Here is a 24,025-nt window from a genome sequence, read left to right as displayed (position 1 = left end):
ACGTCTCGAAATTACAAAAGTACAAGATTCAAAACGCAAAGTACAAGATATTAAATTGTACGCAAGGACGTTCGAAAATCCGGAACCGAGACATGAGTCAACTCTCAACGCTCGACGCAACGGACTAAAAATTACAAGTTAACTATGCACATAAATATAATATAATATTTAAATAATTCTTATAATTATTTAATATATTATATTTATATTTAAACCGTCGGTAAACAAAGAGCCAAACTCCTCTGAGCTGTAAAAGTAAACTCCGCGACTCGCGGAGTTTGAAGGCAAAATTGGCCGCGAGTCGCGGAGCCCCAAAATGAAAAACTGCCTATAAAGCCAACCGAATTCTGATCGCAAATTATCCATCTTTTTCTTCTTCTTATCATACGTAAATTATATATATATATATTTATAATTTATATTTTAATTTTAATTATAATTCTAATAATAAGGGTATGTTAGCAAATGTTGTAAGGGTGTAAGTCGAAATTCTGTCCGTGTAACGCTACGCTATTTTTAATCATTGTAAGTTATGTTCAACCTTTTTATATTAATGTCTCGTAGCTAAGTTATTATTATGCTTATTTAAAATGAAGTAATCATGATGTTGGGCTAATTACTAAAATTGGGTAATTGGGCTTTGTACCATAATTGGGGTTTGGACAAAAGAACGACACTTGTGGAAATTAGACTATGGGCTATTAATGGGCTTTATATTTGTTTAACTAAATGAAAGTTTGTTAATGTTAATATAAAGATTTACAATTGGGCATCCCTATAAATTACCATATACACTCGATCGGACACGATGGGCGGGGTATTTATATGTACGAATAATCGTTCATTTAACCGGACACGGGAATGGATTAATAGCCACTAGAATAATTAAAACAGGGGTGAAATTACATTCAAGGGTAATTAGTGTAATTGCTAACAAAGTAGTAAAACCTTGGTTTACACGCAGTTGATAACCTGGTGTATTCATTAAACAAAGTATTAAAACCTTATTACAATTCGAATCCCCAATTAGTTGGAATATTTAACTTCGGGTATAAGGATAATTTGACGAGGACACTCGCACTTTATATTTATGACTGATGGACTGTTATGGACAAAAACCAGACGGACATATTAAATAATCCAGGATAAAGGACAATTAACCCATGGGCATAAAACTAAAATCAACACGTCAAACATCATGATTACGGAAGTTTAAATAAGCATAATTCTTTTATTTCATATTTAATTTCCTTTATTTTTAATTGCACTTCTAATTATCGCATTTTTATTGTTATTGTATTTAATCGCACTTTTAATTATCGTACTTTTTAATTATCGCAAGTTTATTTTATCGCACTTTTATTATTCGCAATTTCATTTATCGTTATTTACTTCACGCTTTAAATTAAGTCTTCTATTTATTTAATATTTTACATTTGGTTTTAACTGCGACTAAAGTTTTAAAATCGAAAAACCGGTCATTAAACGGTAAAAACCCCCCTTTATAATAATAATATTACTTATATATATATATTTGTATTTTTATAAAAGTAAACTAATATAGCGTTGAGCTTTGTTTAAAAAAGATTCCCTGTGGAACGAACCGGACTTACTAAAAACTACACTACTGTACGATTAGGTACACTGCCTATAAGTGTTGTAGCAAGGTTTAAGTATATCCATTCTATAAATAAATAAATATCTTGTGTAAAATTGTATCGTATTTAATAGTATTTTCTGCTAAAATTAATAACTATTTTATATACTACCCCATACGACATCAATCATGTTAACTATATATATAATCATATATATGTCATCATATAGTTTTTACAAGTTTTAACGTTCGTGAATCACCGGTCAACTTGGGTGGTCAATTGTCTATATGAAACCTATTTCAATTAATCAAGTCTTAACAAGTTTGATTGCTTAACATGTTGGAAACACTTAATCATGTAAATAACAATTTCATTTAATATATATATACATGGAAAAGTTCGGGTCACTACAGTACCTACCCGTTAAATAAATTTCGTCCCAAAATTTTAAGCAGTTGGAGGTGTTGACGTATCTTCTGGAAATAAGTGCGGGTATTTCATCTTCATCTGATCTTCTCATTCCCAGGTGAACTCGGGTCCTCTACGGGCATTCCATCGAACCTTAACAATTGGTATTTTGTTTTGCTTAAGTCTTTTAACCTCACGATCCATTATTTTGACGGATTCTTCGATGAATTGAAGTTTTTTGTTGATTTGGATTTCGTCTACGGAATAGTGAGATCTTCTTTAGCAAAACATTTCTTCAAATTTAAGACGTGGAAAGTGTTATGTACAGCCGCGAGTTTTTGAGGTAACTCAAGTCGGTAAGCTACTGGTCTGACATGATCAATAATCTTGAATGGTTCAATATACCTTGGGTTTAATTTTTCTCGTTTACCAAATCGAACGACGCCTTTCCAAGGTGCAACTTTAAGCATGAACATCTCTCCAATTTCAAATTCTATATCTTTTCTTTTAATGTCAGCGTAGCTCTTTTGTCGACTTTGGCTGGTTTTCAACCGTTGTTGAATTTGGATGATCTTCTCGGTAGTTTCTTGTATTATCTCCGGACCTGTAATCTGTCTATCCCCCAATTCACTCCAATAAATCGGAGACCTGCACTTTCTACCATAGAGTGTTTCAAACGGCGCCATCTCAATGCTTGAATGGTAGCTATTGTTGTAGAAAAATTCTGCTAATGGAAGGTGTCGATCCCAACTGTTTCTGAAATCAATAACACATGCTCGTAGCATGTCTTCAAGCGTTTGTATCATCCTTTCGCTATGCCCATCAGTTTGTGGATGATAAGCAGTACTCATGTCTAGACGAGTTCCTAATGCTTGCTGTAATGTCTGCCAGAATCTTGAAATAAATTTACCATCCCTATCAGAGATAATAGAGATTGGTATTCCATGTCTGGAGATGACTTCCTTCAAATACATTCGTGTTAACTTCTCCATCTTGTCATCTTCTCTTATTGTCAGGAAGTGTGCTGATTTAGTGAGACGATCAACTATTACCCAAATAGTATCAAAACCACTGGCAGTCCTTGGCAATTTAGTAATGAAATCTATGGTAATGTTTTCCCATTTCTATTCCGGGATTTCAGGTTGTGGAAGTAGACCTGATGGTTTCTGATGTTCAGCATTGACCTTAGAACACGTCAAACATTCTCCTACGTATTTAGCAATATCGACTTTCATACCCGGCCACCAAAAGTGTTTCTTGAGATCTTTGTACATCTTCCCCTCTCCGGGATGTATTGAATATCTAGTTTTATGTGCTTCCTTAAGTACCTTTTCTCTCACATCTCCAAACTTTGGTACCCAGATTCTTTTAGCCCTATACCGGGTTCCGTCTTCTCGAATATTAAGATGTTTCTCCGATCCTTTGGGTATTTCATTCTTCAACTTTCCTTCTTTTACAACTCCCTGCTGCGCCTCCTTTATTTGTGTAGTAAGGTTAGTACGAATAATTATATTCATAGCTTTTACTCGAATGGGTTCTCTGTCCTTTCTGCTCAAGGCGTCGGCTACCACATTTGCCTTCCCCGGATGGTAACGAATCTCAAAGTTGTAATCATTCAACAATTCAATCCACCTACGCTGCCTCATGTTCAGTTATTTCTAATTAAATATGTGTTGAAGACTTTTGTGGTCGGTATATATAATACTTTTGACCCCATATAAGTAGTGCCTCCAAGTCTTTAATGCAAAAAAAACCGCGCCAAATTCCAAATCATCCGTCGTATAATTCTTCTCGTGAATCTTCAATTGTCTAGACGCATAAGCAATTACCTTCGTTCGTTGCATTAATACACAACCGAGACCTTGATTTGAGGCATCACAATATATCACAAAATCATCATTCCCTTCAGGTAATGACAATATAGGTGCCATAATTAACTTTTTCTTCAACAATTGAAATGCTTTCTCTTGTTCATCCTTCCATTCAAATTTCTTCCCTTTATGCATTAATGCAGTCAAGGGTTTTGCTATTTTGGAAAAATCTTGGATGAATCTTCTGTAATAACCAGCTAGCCTTAAAAATTAGCGTTTGTTTTTTAGAGTTTTCGGGGTTTCCCACTTTTCAACGGTTTCAATCTTTGCTGGATCCACCTGAATACCTTATTTGTTCACTATATGACCGAGGAATTGAACTTCTTACAACCAAAATGCACACTTTGAAAACTTAGCGTACAGTTTTTCTTTTCTCAGCAACTCTAGCACTTTTCTCAAATGTTCTTTGTGCTCTTGATCATTCTTCGAGTAAATAAGTATGTCATCGATGAAAACAATGACAAACTTGTCAAGATATGGCCCACACACTCGATTCATGAGGTCCATGAACACAGCTGGTGCGTTAGTCAATCCAAACGGCATAACCATAAACTCGTAATGTCCGTAACGCGTCCCAAAATGCAGTCTTTGGAATATCATCCTCCTTCACCCGCATTGGATGATATCCAGAACGTAAATCGATCTTCGAATAAACAGACGAGCCTTGTAGTTGATCAAATAAGTCGTCGATTCTCAGTAGTGGGTAGTGGTTCTTGATGGTAAGTTTGTTCAACTCTCGGTAGTCGATACACAACTTGAATGTACCATCTTTCTTCTTGACAAACAAAACAGGAGCTCCCCGTGGTGATGTGGTTGGTCGAATGAAACCACGCTCTAAAAGTTTATGTAACTGACTTTGTAATTCTTTCATTTCACTGGGTGCGAGTCTGTATGGAGCACGAGCTATTGGTGCAGCTCCTGGTACAAGGTCTATTTGAAATTCAACAGATCGATGTGGGGGTAATTGAAACAACCCAACCCGTATTCCATAAGATAAATTTTTTTTATATAATACATATTTACGCGCCAATTAAATATGTAAACCATTCCACAAGTTCCATTTAAACGTACATCAACCAAAGGCACGAAGGCCATTAATTAAGTTTTATACAAGTTTGACCCACTACAATGATAGTTTATAATCCAAATGACACTCGAGCACGGTTTGGGGCTAAACTACCCAAAATGTTAGGCTAAACTTCAAAATCTATGCCAAAAGCACCCCCGACAACATAAGCGGGAGACCACTAGTCCAAACGTATGCCCTTACCCTTGTCCAAGCCGGAACCTATAAAATGATAAACAACGAGAGGGTAAGAAATGCTTAGTGAGTGCAACAATTATACATACATATATATAACCTATCCATTTGCAATCACAATACCAAATACCTCATACGAACTTGTAACTCAAATAGCATGTCAACATACCCGTAACGCTAACAAGTCGTACATTATCACACCACTTCATTAGCATATACTCAACTCAGTATATATATAATATGCTAAACAAAAACAACAATCTCAATATGGTTAACCAATAACGCTATGGTGCTACCGGCTCGTGGTTCACACCATACGCTTGAGTCATACTCTTTTATAGTGCTACCGGCTCGTGGTTCACACTCGATGCTACCGGCTCGTGGTTCACATCTTAGGTTATAGTGCTACCGGCCCGTGGTTCACACTTGATGCTACCGGCTCGTGGTTCACATCTTAGTTTATAGTGCTACCAGTTCGTGGTTCACACTCCATCCCACACATGTTATGGCACTACCGGCACGTGGTTCATACCATAACATTCACAAATAAACACGCCATATACATGAACGCATAATTATTCCACTCACCTTGTCACAAGGATGATGATTTAGCACTTCTGAGCTTCAACGCAATGTACCTAAATCATTAAGTGCACATTCAATTTCACAACTAGTGGGATTTACCACAATACTCCCACTTGAGCATTTAATGACCCAATTTGCATTAAATGACTCAACTACTCACAACCGCCCATAAATGGCCAAGACTCGACTTTAATCACTAAGACTAGTGAATTAAAGTATATTAACTTCAATTAACACAAAACTTAGGGTAATCCATACCCATTTCATCTAATTAGGTCAACTAGTACATTTTGACCCATTTTATTTTACTTAAACTCACAATCAAGTCAAACCTACCCATTAACACTTCTTTCATAAATTTTAAAGTGCATTAGTGACCAACAACACCAATTGACACTTACAACCTCAAATCATAAGACAAGACCCTAGATTGTGGCTATTAGGGTTTCATAACAACAACATAACCCAACTTCACCCATTTTACCCTCAAATGGGTCATACAATCTCTAGTAACCAAAACCCTAGCCATTACCCAATTAAAACTTAAAACATGGAGTTAAGACTTACCAATACAATCACAACGTAGCTAGAGACGTAGGGAACAACTTTAAAACTTGGGTTCGGGTGAGATTTGGTCTCCTTCTTTTCCAAGTGAGCTTTCTCTCACTAAACCCTAACTCTCTCTCTCTCTAAAATTGAATGTGGTGTAGGTAAAGATGTGTTAAATGAGTTAGGATAACTCATTTATCAGTTTTCTAGATCTAAAACCGTCCATAAGTGAAAAGACTTAAACATCCCCAAAGATGCCATTTAAATTGGGTCAAATTTGTCAAACAGCGACATCTGTCGCGTTTCGCGACAACCTGTCGCGTAACGCGACGCCCAAATGCGATAAACCACAACAGAACGCGATAACCTCGACAGAACTGGGGTTCTGGAGCTGTCGCGTTCCAGCCCACTTTGTCGCGTATCGCGACGCACCAGGACGCGATGAAACTCACTCAGACGCGACAGAAGGCCTGATCAAACCATTTTCCAATATTTTCACACATTAAACTAAAATAAACGATCATAGATGTAATAATAAACGTGCACGAGGTTAATTACGCACCTTAAGTCATATTTGAGGAAAACGGGATGTTACAACTCTCCACCACTTGAATCGGAGCGCGTCCTCGCGATCCAAGCCGCATGACAAGAGGGTAGGTAAACCAACACAAATTCTTCGGGCTCCCAAGTAAATTCGGAACCTTTACTACGACGCCATTGAACTTTAAAAGTTCTCACTTCTTTATTTCTCAACCTTTTGACCTTCTCATCAAGTATAGCAATCGGCTCCTCAATATACTCTAACTTATTGTTCAGCTCAATTTTGTCTAAAGGCATCCAAGAAGAATCATCCGCAAGACACTTACGGAGATGGGAAACATGGAATGTATCATGGATCCCCGCAAGCTCTTCGGGTAATTCCAAATGATACGCAACTTTACCAACACGAGCTAAAACCTTAAATGGCCCAATAAACCGAGGAGCTAACTTTCCCCGTTTTCGAAACCGAATAATACCTTTCCATGGCGAAACCTTAAGCATCACCATATCATCTTCTTGAAATTCGATCGTTCGTCTACGCTTGTCGGCATACGACTTTTGCCTATCTTGAGCCTTTTTCAAATGCTCTCGAATCACATCAATCTTGCTATTCATCTCTAACACCAAATCGGTACTCCCGATTTCCTTTTGTCCCACTTCACCCCAACAAATCGGGGTTCGACATCTACGCCCATAAAGCATCTCATAAGGTGGCATCCCAATACTAGTATGATAACTATTATTGTACGAGAATTCCACCAAAGGCAAATGCTCATCCCAACTACCACCAAAATCGATAATACAAGCCCGTAACATATCCTCCAAAGTTTGATTCGTACGTTCAGTTTGACCGTCCGTTTGAGGATGATACGCCGTGCTCAACTTTAATTGCGTACCCATATCTTCATGAAACCTTTCCTAAAACCAAGATGTAAAACGAGTATCTCGATCCGAAATAATAGATATAGGAACACCGTGTCGAGAGATGACTTCCTTGATAAACAACTTAGCCAAGGTCTCCGACGATATCGCTTCCTTAATGGGAAGAAACAAAGCACTCTTTGTCAGTCGATCAACTATAACCCAAATCGAATCAAATTGGGTTCTCGCCGTTTTAGGTAACTTTGTGATGATATCCATGGTAATGTGCTCCCATTTCCATTTCGGGATTTCCAACGGTTGTAACTTACCATACGGCTTTTGGTGCTCGGCCTTAACTTGCAAACACGTGACGCATTGTTCAACATACTTCACAACATCACGTTTCATGCCCAGCCACCAATAATCTTTTCTTAAATCTAGATACATTTTCGTCGCGCCCGGATGAATGGAATACTTCGACTTATGTGCTTCATCAAGTAGCACTTGTCGATAATCACCCATCTTAGGCACCCACACTCTTCCTTGAAAAGACAACAAACCATGCAAGCCCATAGTAATGAACTCCGATTGCCCCATGATTCGTTCCGCAAGCTTGTTGTGAACGAAAGCCTCTATTTGAATCACACCAAGTTTTTCAAGAAAATTGTTAGTAATAATCATACGTAACAATCCCAATCGTAACGCCGGGTGAGGACTCTTTCGACTTATCGCATTCGCGACCACATTCGCCTTGCCCGGATGATAAAGTATTTCACAATCATAATCTTTCACCACATCCATCCACCTACGTTGGCAATAATTCAAATCTCGTTGATTGAAGAGGTGTTTCAAACTCTTATGATCCGAATAAATCGTACTCTTGACACCATACAAGTAGTGGCGCCAAATTTTCAACGCATACACAACCGCCGCCAACTCAAGATCATGAGTCGGATATCTCTTCTCGTGTTCCTTTAATTGTCGAGAGGCATAAGCGATGACTTTACCCCTTTGCATAAGAACACACCCGAGTCTATTTAACGAAGCATCACAATAAACCGTCATGTCTTCCACTCCTTCCGGTAACACTAACACCGGATCTTGACACAACTTCTCTTTTAACAATTGAAAAGCAATTTCTTGCTCGTTCTCCCAATTAAACCTAGCATTATTTCTCGTCAACTTCGTCAATGGAGAAGCAATCTTAGAAAAGTCTTGGATAAACTGACGATAATAACCGGCCAATCCGAGAAAACTTCGGATTTCCGTGGGCGTAGTCGGTCGTCCCCAACTCTTCACCATCTCGATCTTCCCCGGATCTACTTGAATACCGTTTTCGTTCACAATATGACCAAGGAATTGAACTTCCCTTAGCCAAAATTCACATTTGGAGAACTTTGCATACAACTTCTCCTTTCGTAGCGTCTTCAATACTTCACGCAAATGACGTTCATGTTCGTTCATACTTTTTGAGTAAACAAGTATATCGTCGATGAACACAATTACCGACTTGTCTAACATAGGTTGGCACACTTGGTTCATAAGGTCCATGAATGCCGCCGGTGCATTCGTAAGACCAAAAGGCATAACTACGAATTCAAAATGCCCATAACGCGTTCGAAAAGCCATTTTCTCGATGTCTTCCTCACGGACCCGCATTTGGCGATAGCCGGACCATAGGTCAATTTTAGAGAAATACGTTGCACCGTTGAGTTGGTCAAACAAATCGTCAATCCGAGGTAATGGATAACGATTCTTGATCGTCACTTTATTTAACTCCCGATAATCGATGCACATCCGCATACTACCATCTGATAGGTTAGATCATGTTGAGATTGAGAGAAATGATAAGATAAAGAGAGATTCGGTAGATAGGAATGAGACTCGGTATTAGAGAGAATCGGTACAATTACATTCCACAGCTTCTAGAACTCAGTTACAATGCAATGGCTATCTAATTAGGACTACTTAGGTTCCTTATATAGCCCCCTTCTAAGGAACCTTCATTTAAGCTTATTTTCACATTAACATTATACAACTTCGGGGTCCTAACAATCTCCCCCTTAGTGTTAAATGTGAACTTTACAACATAATCCTATTTTGTAATCTTGAGAGGTCCAAACGTTAGTTTCCATCGTGTGCCATCTGGTTTCGAAACTTCTACTTGATTTTCTGAAACTTGCTTAGAAGATTTCCAGATACCCCACGCTTTTCTTGGATCTCCCTCATATAATGGATATTCATCCATTTCTTTGAAATATCTTCTCTTTCTCTGTCCACGAAGTATCTCAAACTGTCTTGTACGAATTCGGAGTTTCAGACGATCTCTTATATGCTTTATGAATTCTCCAAGACCCATTACCATGTCAATGTCATGGAACTTACTTTGATGAATCTTAAGATACTTCAGTGCAGCCTTAAGTGTTCCATCTGAATATTTGTTCAGCTCTTCAGTAAGAATGAACACCTTTTCTTTTTGAGAATTTACAAAAACAAACCCTTCGGGTTCGAATTGCATTTAAAACATCCTCATATCCTTCAGTCCCTCTGTAAATTAATTCGGACACGTAATTCGAATCTTTTTTCTTTTTGCTTTGAGACCTATTTGAAAATCTTCACGTCTCATCAGTTCAATTGTCTCCATCATGTATCTTTTTACAGCTTCCAAAGCTTGAGCCTTAGCAAAAGGTCGAATGGTGATGATACTGAGGTAGTTGTAGATGTGAATGATGTCAAGCATGTCAAGATTATGAAAGTATGCTTATGTGAACTTGTACTCTTTCTCATCTTTTCTAATAACGTGGAACTGACTGATGACGTCTTTCTTTTCACTTATCTCTACTCCGACTCGAGTAATATTCAACACTTCTGAAATACGATATTTTCTTTGAAGCCACAAATCATCTTCATCTTTGTTGATATGTTTCCTCCACATAAATTCATACCAATTCCTTTCACTTGCTGGAAGTAATCGTGAACCTATATAAGTAAACCTTTTACTCCTTGGTAATTCATTGATGCGGAAGATCTTGTAAGCATTTTCCTCGATGAATGTGTTTCGTAACGTTATAAAATCATGTTCTACTCCCAACAATAATATTTGCTCCTGATTCTTAAAGAATATTCCATGATTGTATTTGAATCTGGAATTCACTGTTTCTCTTGATGTAGGTGTACCAGAAGTTGAACTTTCATTAGCATTTGTTGGATTTGAACTCAATGAGGGTGTAGAATTTGATGAATGACCAGTAGGATTTGTTGCATCATTATTTGGATCATCATCATCTTCAATATGATCAAATATCTCATCTTCATTTAGATTAACATAAAGATTGTCTTCATCGTCATCAGAAGAATCCATTTCATCATCACTTTCTATTACAGGTTCAGGATTCTCTTCATCTACAATCTCTACATCTTCCGGAATTGAAGATACTGATGATAACTTGCTTAGAATGACAAATCCATCGTCATCCGTTTCTTCAAGATAGAAATCACTCAAGTTCAAATTCTCATCTATCAGTCCACTGTCAGCCTCATTATGAACAACTGGAATTATAACTTGTTCAGGCTCCTTATCACCAATTTCATCATGTGTAGAAACCATTTCTGATTCCATCTGAACTTGTTGAGTTTGTGAAGCTGATGAAGACCTTACACCACCACCCTTAGTTGAAATGTTTACCGTAAGATATTCTCCATCTACTCCTATCTCCCCCTCATGACTATTCTGAGGATCAGAATCGTCATGTTCATAATCATGGTGAGGACTCAACGGAGAAGAGCACGAATTAAGTGGATATCGAACACGAGCACGAAACAATGCTTGAAGTGAAGTGCGTCGAAGAACATCTAGATTGACTCTGGAAAACATACGGTTGAAATATTCTTGCTCCAAAGCATCATAGAAATGTGGTAAACCAGAAGGTGATGGTGGAAAAGTAACAATAGGAACACCAGAAGCAGCAACTGTTGAAGGTGATGTCGGTGGAAGTGTTTGAGTTGCCGTGAGGGCAGGTAACGATGATTGTGCGGTGTTATTCTTATATGTAGGGCTGTACGTACTACTAGTCAGATTCGTGTTATCCCCTTCTGATGGAGGTTGGGTAACAACTGGAGTTGTCACCGGCGAAGTTTCTTTCGAAGCATCCGCCTCCATGACTTTGGTCTCATGGGACTCTGACAAAGTAGTAGAACTACCCATCTGTTTAGTTCTCGCAGAGATATTGCTATCCCCGACTCCTGAAATCATTGATATACCATGAGGTGGCACATCTCTTTCAGTTAAAGACTCTTCCTCCAGACCCTGAGATTCAGAATCCGGAAGAGAAGTGGTTTAAACCAATGGATCACTTACATGAACCAAGGGAACAGTCTGCTGGAAGTCTGATAAATATCCCGAAGGATTGTCATGTTGACTCGTTTCCATGGGACGCGGCAGATCTTCCTCATCAAGATAAGCCGGACCTCGAGACCCTGTTGTACGTTGAGGTACAAGAGGATTTTCAGCCGATACGCAGGGTGCCTTTTCAAGATTTTTCGGCTCCCCTTCGGCCGTTCTGGACTTCAATGATTGAGTTTCCTCAATCGATTGAGTCAACGCAGACTTTACTGCAGAGGAAGACTTTACTTCCTTAGATGCCGAAGCACCTTACTTTGTAGGATTTATTATTAAGTACTGTTTAGATTGGATGGGCTTAGTAGTCATTTTACCATCCGTGCGTTTAGATCTCTTGCCTACGGAAGCTTGCGCTTCATTTAGCGTAGGGCTTACTGTTATTCTTGAATGTGATACGGAGATGGGTGAGGGTGACATAATTGGTTCTAGGTCTTGGTCCATATCACCACTAGTTGGAGTAACTGTTTGGTGGACGATGGGTGTCGAAGTCCTAGATCTAGTTACTCGTTGGGTTGGTGGAGTCTGAATCATCTCATCAGGCATGTATTGAGTTCTCTTAGGAGAATGTTCAGGAGATGATTCAGATGCTGTTGCTGAAGTGTCACTGCTTACTTCGGGTGTTGTGGAAAAGGTTGGTTCAATCCTAGTTGGACTAGGTTCCCTGATCCTCATGGGTTGAGCTTGGTGTGCTACCCTAGATCGTTTGAGGTTTACCCTAAGTGGAGGATTAGCTGGCCCGGGTGGTTGAACTACAGGTTCCTCTACAACCTCTGGGGCTGGAACCACGGCAGGTTCAACTTGTTCTTGTTGTACCGGGTTTGGAAGAGGTATTCCTACAGCCTAAAAATAAGAATGCATACGAGCGTCTTGGGGTTCAGCTAGCCTCACTAGCCAATTTGGAATTGGCGCAGTGAATTGATTATCAGACACCATAGGGGTGTTCATCTTCAGCTCTCCAAACCTTTTCATCTGTAATCCATGAGTACCTGGTACAAAGATATTTTCATTTCTGCAAGCATTGATAGCATCATGGATAAAGATACAGAAAAACCTTTCGCAAGGGATGTATGAACCCCTTGGCTTTTCAACCTGTGTCTGAACCAAATCCCATATAAGTTCTGCATAATCAGGATTCTCTACTCTTGTGAATGAGTAGAATAGTTTGAGCATCGACACAGTTAAGCTATCAGATCCACTTCTTGTCATCAACAAGCATCTGTTGATGATTGAGAAGATCACATACCACCTTGAATGCAGATATTTCTTCTGAAACTTAACTGGTGGAACATTAGTAGCTCCAACATAACCAAGATCAAAGACAGAAGTCATCATTTACTGAGTAGCAGGAAAAGCAGGAGCATTCTGTACAAGAGGAAGTCTGAATATCCTCCTGAAGTCAGCTTTTGTGAAACTCCTGAATCCCTGTACTCCCCTCAGCCTAAATTCAAATCTTGCTGTGTGATGCCCCGTACAAAACCATCATGTACGAATCATCAATAATAGGATCATTACAAGGTTAAGTACTATATGCGTTTTCAAAAAGAGTTTGCATTCAATAATAAAGTGATGTCTAAACCAACATCGAATGTTTTACAATCCAAAAGCATGATTCACTAAGTAGAAGCAAATAATAAGTGTATGTGACCACAACGGTCGTTACAAGTCATAGTTCAAAAGTACGAATATTTGAATGCAAAATAAAGTAGTTCATGCGATAGCAACTCTAGGCAGCGGGTGTCTACAGCACGACTAGTACACAGCGGAAGCTAACCTCAAGCACCTAAGAAAAACATGCTTAAAAACGTTAACACAAAGGTTGGTGAGCTATAGTTTAAGTATAACAGTATGTAAGGTAGGCCACGAGATTTCAGTGCTACAAAGAGCGTTTCAAAATAGTATGATAAAGTATATGTTAACCGTGGGCACTTGATAACTAACTTAACGTTTATACCCCCTGAAAGTACACTTGGCAAATGCGTATGTTTACGAAGTATTAAACACTCGTTAAATGCTAGCGCGACTAGCCCAAGTGGGGATGTCAAACCCTATGGATCCATATCTAAGATTCGCGTTCACCGGTTCAAAAACCAATGACTAAACGTTACCGAGCTAAAGGGAATGTTTCTACCGTTATATACCCCACACATATATACGTTTAAGTACTCGTGCCTAGTATGTAAAACATAAAATCCGCATGTATTCTCAGTTCTCAAAATAAGTTAAAGTAAAAAGGGAATGCTATAACTCACAATGATAATGTAGTCGTAAAGTCGGTTCGGAAAAGGTGTGCAAGTTATCGGTCCGAAGGTCCTCAACCTAAGGCAAATAGTACTAAGTCAGTAAATCGTCTTAATAGTTTTAAAAGTATGTAAATAAGGACTTAAAGGTCATCATCATTCATCATCAAACAAAAGGCGTAACGTAAGTTTGGTTCATGAAAGTAGTTTACAACGAAGGCTGAATTCAGTCAGTCACCACGGCCTCTACCCTTACTGAAACAAGGTGAGACCAGTGGCCATGGCTCCGTATATGAGTCCTTTAAGTGTGGTAAAATTTACAGAAGCAAACTCGTCTTCGTTTGACCGTGGTGACGGTCTAAGTGCGAGTAGGTCAGAAATTTCTGCACAGCGTTAAAGGACATAGTAACGATCGGAGGGCCATAAATCCTAAACCGTAACTCGGATTAAGATGAGTCCTATATGAAAAGTTATCTACTCAAAAAGATCTATCTAAAAATCATGGTTAGAACAGCCCAGGTCTGCCGGTCTGTTACATAAACAGCAGGTCAGTAGGTTTTGGACAGAAACAGTAAGTTTAAGTGAGTTCCGGTGGTCTTGGTGCTTGATGTTCATCATGGTTCTCGTCCTTGATGCATATAGCTTCAAGTGTACAACTCATTGATGTGTCTAAAACATCTCAACCAAGTCTTGACCATCATAACACTAGTGCAAGTCTAAGACATGAAGCACAACTCACTTAAGAGTTGCATGTAGTTTGATGAACCAAAGTTACATCAAAGTCTTAGGTTTGACACATACATGAACTTTAAAGCTAATAACAAGTTACAAACTTGAAAGTAAACTAACTAATCAAGATCTTAAGATGTAGAACATAGTTCTTAGTTAGATCTTGAAGATCCAAGACTCAAAAGTCTAGATCAAGCATAAGTATACAAAGTTATAATTAAAAAGTTTCATTTATATGTTCTTGAACTTTAAAGTTAACTTTAAGTTCAAGATTAATGAGATCAAAGTTAACTTGTAACATTTGACCAACAAGAACATAAATCATGAAATTAAAGTGCAAGAATGAAGTAGTAAACTAAGTAAACAAGTAACTAGTTCATTGTTGTTCATACTTTAAAGATTCAAACAAAAGTTTGATCTTTAAGAAAGTAAACTTTAAAGTTTACTAACATGACTTACAAGCATGAGTTTATCAACACATGAACATTAATCTTTTAAAAATAACAAATGTAGAACATAACTAGAAAGTATATGTTCTTGTTGTTCTTGTTTTAACAAGATAAAAGATGAATCAAACTAGAAAGTTAGATTCTTGAAACCAAGTAAGTAAATAACTAACAACAAGTATGTAAGTAACAATCAAAGACAAGTAAACAACAAACAAGATTGATGAAGATGAGATGAATGGATTCGGTTTTAGCAAGAAGAAAAAGAGAGAAAGGCTTGAAAGAATACTCACACTTGAGAGCAAAAGATGAGAGGATGTTTGAGAGAGAAAAAAAATGCAAGTAATTGTGTGTGTGTGAAATGAGAGTGTTCTATTGAATAAGGTAATGGAAAATTTGAAACAAAACACCCCTAAAGGGCCACCAAAACCGATGGCCAGCTGCTCCAAGAAGAGGGATGGGTTTGTTTAGCGGTCACTTGCAAGTAAAGCTCATAAAAGGTGGTTAATGGATGACCATGCATGGGGATAAGTTGCTAACTAGATTCCAATTACAATAACTAACTAGTTCCATCTTAAATTGATACTTTCAAGTGCAAGACATGGGCTAACTAAGTCCATTAATAATGTAGGGTGGGCTTGGAAGCCCAAAGTCATAAGTCCATTTCACTACTAAAGCCCAAGTTCACTTAATTAACAAATTAATCCATTTAAAGCCCAAGTAATTAACCAACAACCTTAGTTAATTAAAATGATTAATAAAACTAATCATGAATGTAAATAATACTTGAAAATATTATTCGTGCAAGTTCCGGGTGTCACAAAGACGTTTCGGGCAATTAAAGTCAAGTTCGGGCAATCATGACAACATGTAAATGTAATAACATACATTCGTTTAATCACACGTATTAATAATAACAATTATTAATAAATAAACGTTGGAAATTCCAGGGTCGTTACATTACCCACCTGTTAAAGAAAATTTCTTCCCGAAATTTAAGCTGAGGTAGATGGAGGAGTCGGGAAAAGGTGAGGATACTTCCACATCATTTGATCCTCTCGCTCCCAAGTAAACTCAGGTCCTTGTTTGGCATTCCATCGTACTCGTACAATCGGAATCTTGTTGCGTTTCAAAGTTTTGATCTCACGATCCATAATTTCAACAGGTTCTTCCACAAAGTGGAGTTTGTCATCAATTGTAAGTTCTTCCAGTGGTATGATAAGTTCTGGTGCAGCAAGGCACTTCTTCAAGTTTGACACGTGGAAGGTAGGATGAACTGAGCTCAATTGTACTGGTAGATCCAAACGGTAAGCAACGGGTCCAACACGTTCCAAGATCTCAAAAGGTCCAATGTATCGTGGGTTTAACTTTCCACGTTTTCCAAAACGGATCACACCTTTCCAAGGTGCAATCTTTAACATTACACGATCACCGACATTGAATTCAAAGTCTTTACATTTAAGATCGGCATAACTCTTTTGACGGTCACGAGCAGTCTTAAGTCTCGCTTGAATCTGAGCAATCTTCTCCGTCGTTTCGTGGACTACCTCGGGTCCGGTGATTTGCTTTTCACCTACTTCGGCCCAACAAATAGGAGATCGGAACTTACGGCCATACAATGCTTCAAAAGGTACAGCATTAATGCTAGAGTGATAACTGTTGTTGTACGAGAATTCGGCTAGTGGCAAATGCCTTTCCCAGGCCTTTCCAAAATCAATGACACATGCATGCAACATATCTTCCAATGTCTGAATCGTTCGTTCACTTTGCCCCTCAGTCTGAGGATGATAAGCAGTACTCATGTCAAGACGAGTTCCCATGGCTTCTTGCAAGGAACGCCAAAATCTAGAAGCAAAACGGGGATCGCGATCGGAGATGATCGATAAAGGTACACCGTGTCATGATACAACCTCCTTAATGTATAACTGAGCAAGTCTTTCCATCGTATCAGTTTCCTTCATCGCTAGGAAGTGTGCAGATTTGGTAAGGCGGTCAACAATAACCCAAATAGTATCGTATCCTCCCACCGTCTTCGGTAGCTTAGTAATGAAATCCATCGTGATCCTTTCCCACTTCCATTGTGGGATCTCCGGCTATTGAAGTAACCCAGAAGGTCTCTGATGCTCAGCTTTAACCTTCGAGCAAGTCAAACACTTACCAACATAAGTCGCAACATCCTTCTTGAGATTCGGCCACCAATACTGTTCTTTAAGGTCGTGGTACATCTTGCCCACGCCGGGGTGAATCGAATATCTAGATTTGTGTGCTTCATCAAGTATAAGGTTCCGTAGATCTCCATAAAGAGGTACCCAAATTCTTCCGGCATAACATCGGAGTCCAGACTCCCTAACCTCGAATCGAGAAACAAGTATGTTCAAATGTTCATGAGATATATTCTCCTCCTTGAGAGCCTCTTCTTGGGCTACTCTGATCTAGCTGTTGAGGTTCGAATGGATGGTGATGTTCAGAGCCCTAACACGAAGAGGTGTCGTCCTCTCCTTTCGGCTTAAAGCGTCAGCTACAACATTGGCCTTACCAGGGTGATAACGGAGTTCACAATCGTAGTCGTTGAGCGTCTCGATCCATCGACGCTGTCTCATATTCAGTTGCTTCTGATCAAAGATGTGCTGGAGACTCTTGTGATCGGTGAAAATAGTGCTCTTAGTTCCATACAAATAATGTCTCCACAATTTGAGCGCAAAGACAACGGCTCCAAGTTCAAGATCATGCGTAGTGTAGTTCCGCTCGTGAATCTTCAATTGGCGGGAGGCATAGGCAATAACCTTTGATCGTTGCATCAGTACACAACCAAAACCACTCTTCGATGCATCACAATAAACAACGAAATCATCACTGCCTTCGGGAAGCGATAGAATAGGTGCGGAGGTTAACTTCTTCTTCAAAGTTTGGAATGCTGATTCGTGTGCGGGTTCCCAAATGAACTTCTTGCCCTTGTGAGTCAGCGCGGTTAAAGGACTCGTAATCAGAGAGAAACCTTCGATAAACCTTCGATAATAACCGGCGAGACCTAGGAATTGGCGAATATGCGTTGGAGTAGTGGGGGTCTCCCACTTGCTGATGGCTTCAATCTTGGCGGGATCAACTTTGATACCCTGGTCGCTCACAACATGACCCAGAAATTGAACTTCCTTCAACCAAAATTCACATTTGGAGAATTTGGCGTAAAGTTGCTCTTGTCTCAAGAGTTCAAGTACTAGTCGGAGGTGTTGCTCATGCTCTTCTTCGCTCTTAGAGTAGATGAGGATATCATCTATGAAGACGATAACAAACTCATCCAAGTAAGGCTTGCAGACACGATTCATGAGGTCCATGAACACGGCAGGTGCATTTGTCAAACCAAATGGCATCACGAGAAATTCATAATGACCATAACGGGTTCTGAATGTAGTTTTCATCACGTCACTTTCCTTCACCCTCAACTGGTGATAACCGGATCACAAATTGATTTTTGAGTAGACACTCGATCCTTGTAGTTGGTCAAAAAGATCGTCGATTCGTGGAAGAGGATACCGATTCTTGATAGTCAATTTATTGAGTTCACGGTAGTCGATACACATACGGAAAGATCCTTCCTTCTTCTTCACAAATAGAACAGGTGCGCCCCAAGGCGAGAAACTTGGTTGGATAAATTATCGATCAAGTAGTTCTTGCAGTTGGCTTTGTAGTTCTTTCATCTCAGAAGGTGCGAGTCGGTAAGGTGCGCGAGCTACAGGTGCAGCTCCTGGCACTAAATCAATCTAAAACTCTACTGCTCTCTGCGGCGGCAATCCAGGAAATTCCTCTGGGAAGACATCGGAAAATTCGTTCACAATTCGAACTTCGTTCACGCTCTTCACTTCAGTTTCTACCGCTTTCACATGTGCTAGGATAGCAAAACGTCCCTTCTTCATGATCTTTTGCACTTTCACGCAACTAATGAGGTTCAGCTTCGAGGTACATCTCTCTCCGTAGATGACCAATGGCTCGCCATCTCCTTGTGGTATGCGATGTGCTTTATCTCCACAGATAATATCGACCTTTATCTTGCTCAACCAATCCATACCGATGATCACGTCAAAACTTCCCAGTTTGATAGGTATCAAGTCAATTTCAAAATCTGCACCAGCTATGTTGATAATAGCTCCACAACTAATATGGTCAACTTTTTCAAGTTTTCCATTGGCGACCTCGACAAGCATACTCTCTTTTAACGGGACTAATGACCAATTAATCTTATCGCAAAAATGTCTACATACATAACTTCTATCCGCACCAGTATCAAACAAGACAGAAGCTAAAAGATTGTTGATTGTGAATATACCTGTTATCAAGTCGGGGTTATCGCGTGCATCCCTTGCATTAACATTAAAAGCTCTACCACGGGGTGGTCCTCCGTATTTTCGCTTGTTTGGGCACGCATTTCTGAAATGGCCCGTCTGTCCACATTCGTAGCACTTCTTCGGCCCATTGGTGTTTGGCTTCCCATTCAAAGTGGTGACCTTGCAGTCTTTCCCGATATACCCAGCCCGTTGACACTTCTCGCAGACAACATTGCAATACCCAGTGTGGTGTTTGTAACACCTCTTGCATTGTGGTAAGGTTCCTTTGTAGTTCGGGTTGGAGTTGGTGTTGTTGTTGGGATTAGGGTTTCCACCGTTGTTGTGCCTCTTGGCGGGGGTTTGATCGTAGTTTCTCCCCCTGTTGTTGTTGTTGTTGTTGTGGTTGTTGTGGTTGTTGTGGTTGTTGTGGTTGTTGTCCCATTTCCTCTTTTCGCTACTACCAGCCTCAAACTTAGCCTTCTCCGGCTCATCAATAAGAATCTGATTCATGAGGGTATGCGCCATGCGCATTGCTTCGGGAACATTCGGTGGTTTGGACAATGTGACGTTTCCTTTGATGGACTTAGGAAGTCCCCAGAAGTATCTCTCCATACGCTTGAATTCTGGTGTGACCATTGTCGGACACATAAGAGCTAGTTCCAAGAATCTCCTGTTGTAACCGTCAAGGTCGTTCCCAACGGCCTTTAACTACATGAATTCGATTTCCATCTTCTGGATTTTGGTTCTCGGACAATACTCATCAATCATAGCAGCCTTGAATTCCTCCCATGGCGTAGCATACGCCTCATCGATACCTTTCGCTTGAGCTAACGTGTTCCACCACGTTAGTGCGCCGTCAGATAGCGTGCAAGATGCAAACTTGGTTTTATTGTCCTCCGAACAGTTGCTAACTCGGAATACTGATTCAAGTTTCTCGAACCATCTGGTGAGACCAACCGGTCCTTCGGTTCCACTGAAGTTATGCGGTTTGCAGCTCTGGAATTCCTTGTAAGTACACCCATTTCGAACGGGTGGGATAACTGGTGGTGGTGGCGTTGGAGCTTGGAGGTTTCTTTCTGCTAAGGCTGCGGCTACCCGTTCTTGGATCATCTCTTCAATTTGAGCAGCAGTAGGTGTGGATCGACCGTTAGCCATGATGTTCTAAACAAAAATTTTGACTCAAGTCAAAATCCAGTATGCAAGTAGTAATAATACAGTATATAGTAACCAACATGGAATCAAAACATCACATGTTATTAAATAACGCATCTAGGTACAAATATCACAGAATCATCGTACAGTAATGTAAATAGAACATCGTACAAGAATTTAAATAACGCAAAGTTCCATTAATAATAATAAGTTCCATACATCTGAATAAGTTCGTACAATACATAAATAATACAAGAATCTACAACTAGATTACATAACGAAATCTAAATACAAAAGTCCTACGGTGAAGGTGGGTGTAGGATGTCCAAAACCTGAGCCAACTGCTCCTCCTCAGTAACCCGAGCTCGGAGGATTCCCACCTCCCTTGTCAATTCCTCGACTGTGGGAGATGGTGGGACAGGCGGTGCCGGCAGTGCAGGTGGGGCCGGTGGAGCGGATGGTGCTGGTGCTGCCGATGGTGCGGGTGGTGCTGAAGTAGATGGTCCAGCTCTGGATGTAGACGGTACGTCCCTAGATTGGAATGGTCCGTATCTAAATCTAGGCGGTACGGTTCCAGGAATAGTCAATACGTAACAGGGAACCTTACGTATCAGTGGGTCGGCAGGGTACGGCACAAGCCGCTTACGAGCAGTAACCCTCCGACGCCGACCAAAAGCGTTAGTGAAAGCACGACCTCCATTCACCCCTGGAATAACGGTGCTATCAGGACGGTACCGCTTCTTCAGCGGGGTGGAGGGTGCCTGTATAGGTATATCAGCAGCGTCCTCGTCATCACTGGAGTCTGATGAAGAGTCATCTGATGAAGAATCGGCGGATGATGAGTCATCCGAATCATGTGGTGGTGACACGGGTGGCTCAACTGGTAGTCCGAAGGCGGCCAACATCTGTCTGTGTCTGCCTGGTGGAATCGGCACTAAACGTCCGTCGGGAGTGCGTCGGCAAGCCGTGCGCATATGGTTACGAAATGGCCCTTCCCCGAACTCCGCGGGAATCTCAATCCCACCGATGCGGGGCTGTGACCCCGAGGGTCCGGGAGCAGACGGAGCTGGAATCTCCGTAGGGCCTACGTGTCCATCGGAAGCAGCCACTGGGGCAGGTGTACTACTACTGGCTCCGGAAGTAGAAGCGCCGGGATCACTAATGGGTAACGGGACCGGTGGATCGGCAATGGTGGTAGGTGGAGTAGCTGAAGAGTCTAAACTGCCCAAAACGCTAGCAGGTGGAACATCCGACATCTGAACAAGGAAAAATAAATTTTCCATGTCAGTAAGTCATAAGCAAGCACGTATTAGGCCAACAGTTTAAATCATGTATAACAATAAGTAGCATGGCAATAATAACGAATCGTACAGAAGTAGCATGCAATCGAAAGCAAGTAATATCATTAAGTAGTGAAATCATGTAGTAGCATACGGCATATAGCAGTAAAAGTAAGCAGCAGCATGCAGTAAGTTCAGCAAAAACACGTAAACTAGCAAGTTGTAGATTAGTCCTATTAGTGAATCCTACTCGGGTCGGTCTTAGACTCACTAATGCAACCTAATTCCCTACAACCAATGCTCTGATACCAAATGTGATGCACCGTACAAAGCCATCGTGTACGAATCATCAACAACAGGATCATTACAAGGTTAAGTACTATATGTGTTTTCAAAAAGAGTTTGCATTCAATAATAAAGTGATGTCTAAACCAACATCGAATGTTTTACAATCCAAAAGCATGCTTCACTAAGTAGAAGCAAATAATAAGTGTATGTGACCACAACGGTTGTTACAAGTCATAGTTCAAAAGTACGAATGTTTGAATGCAAAATAAAGTAGTTCATGCGATAGCAACTCTAGGCAGCGGGTGTCTACAGCACGACTAGTACACAGCGGAAGCTAACCTCAAGCACCTGAGAAAAACATGCTTAAAAACGTCAACACAAAGGTTGGTGAGCTATAGTTTTAAGTATAATAGTATGTAAGGTAGGCCACGAGATTTCAGTGCTACAAAGAGCGTTTCAAAATAGTATGATAAAGTATATGTTAACCGTGGGCACTTGATAACTAACTTAACGTTTATACCCCCTGAAAGTACACTTGGCAAGTGCGTATGTTTACGAAGTATTAAACACTCGTTAAATGCTAGCGCGACTAGCCCGAGTGGGGATGTCAAACCCTATGGATCCATATCTAAGATTCGCGTTCACCGGTTCAAAAACCAATGACTAAACGTTACCGAGCTAAAGGGAATGTTTCTGCCGTTATATAACCCACACATATATACGTTTAAGTACTCGTGCCTAGTATGTAAAACAAAAATCTGCATGTATTCTCAGTTCCCAAAATAAGTTAAAGTAAAAAGGGAATGCTATAACTCACAATGCTAATGTAGTTGTAAAGTCGGTTCGGAAAAGGTGTGCAAGTAATCGTTCCGAAGGTCCTCAACCTAAGGCAAATAGTACTAAGTCAGTAAATCTTCTTAATAGTTTTAAAAGTATGTAAATAAGGTCTTAAAGGTCATCATCATTCATCATCAAACAAAAGGCGTAACGTAAGTTTCGTTCATGAAAGTAGTTTACAACAAAGGCTGAATTCAGTCAGTCACCACGGCCTCTACCCTTACTGAAACAAGGTGAGACCAATGGCCATGGCTCCGTATATGAGTCCTTTAAGTGTGGTAAATTTACAGAAGCAAACTCGTCTTCGTTTGACCGTGGTGACGGTCTAAGTGCGAGTAGGTCATAAATTTCTGCACAACGTTAAAGGACATAGTAACGATCGGAGGGCCATAAATCCTAAACCGTAACTCGGATTAAGACGATCCTATATGAAAAGTTATCTACTCGAAAAGATCTATCTAAATATCATGGTTAGAACAGCCCAGGTCTGCTGGTCTGTTACAGAAATAGCAGGTCAGTAGGTTTTGGACAGAAACAGTAAGTTTAAGTGAGTTCCGGTGGTCTTGGTGCTTGATGTTCATCATGGTTCTCGTCCTTGATGCATATAGCTTCAAGTGTACAACTCATTGATGTGTCTACAACATCTCAACGAAGTCTTGACCATC

This window comes from Rutidosis leptorrhynchoides, chromosome 1 (genome assembly GCF_046630445.1).
Source record: "Rutidosis leptorrhynchoides isolate AG116_Rl617_1_P2 chromosome 1, CSIRO_AGI_Rlap_v1, whole genome shotgun sequence".
Taxonomy (NCBI): Eukaryota; Viridiplantae; Streptophyta; class Magnoliopsida; order Asterales; family Asteraceae; genus Rutidosis; species Rutidosis leptorrhynchoides.
The sequence above is the reverse complement of the archived record's forward strand: the minus strand, read 5'-3'. Positions refer to the sequence as shown.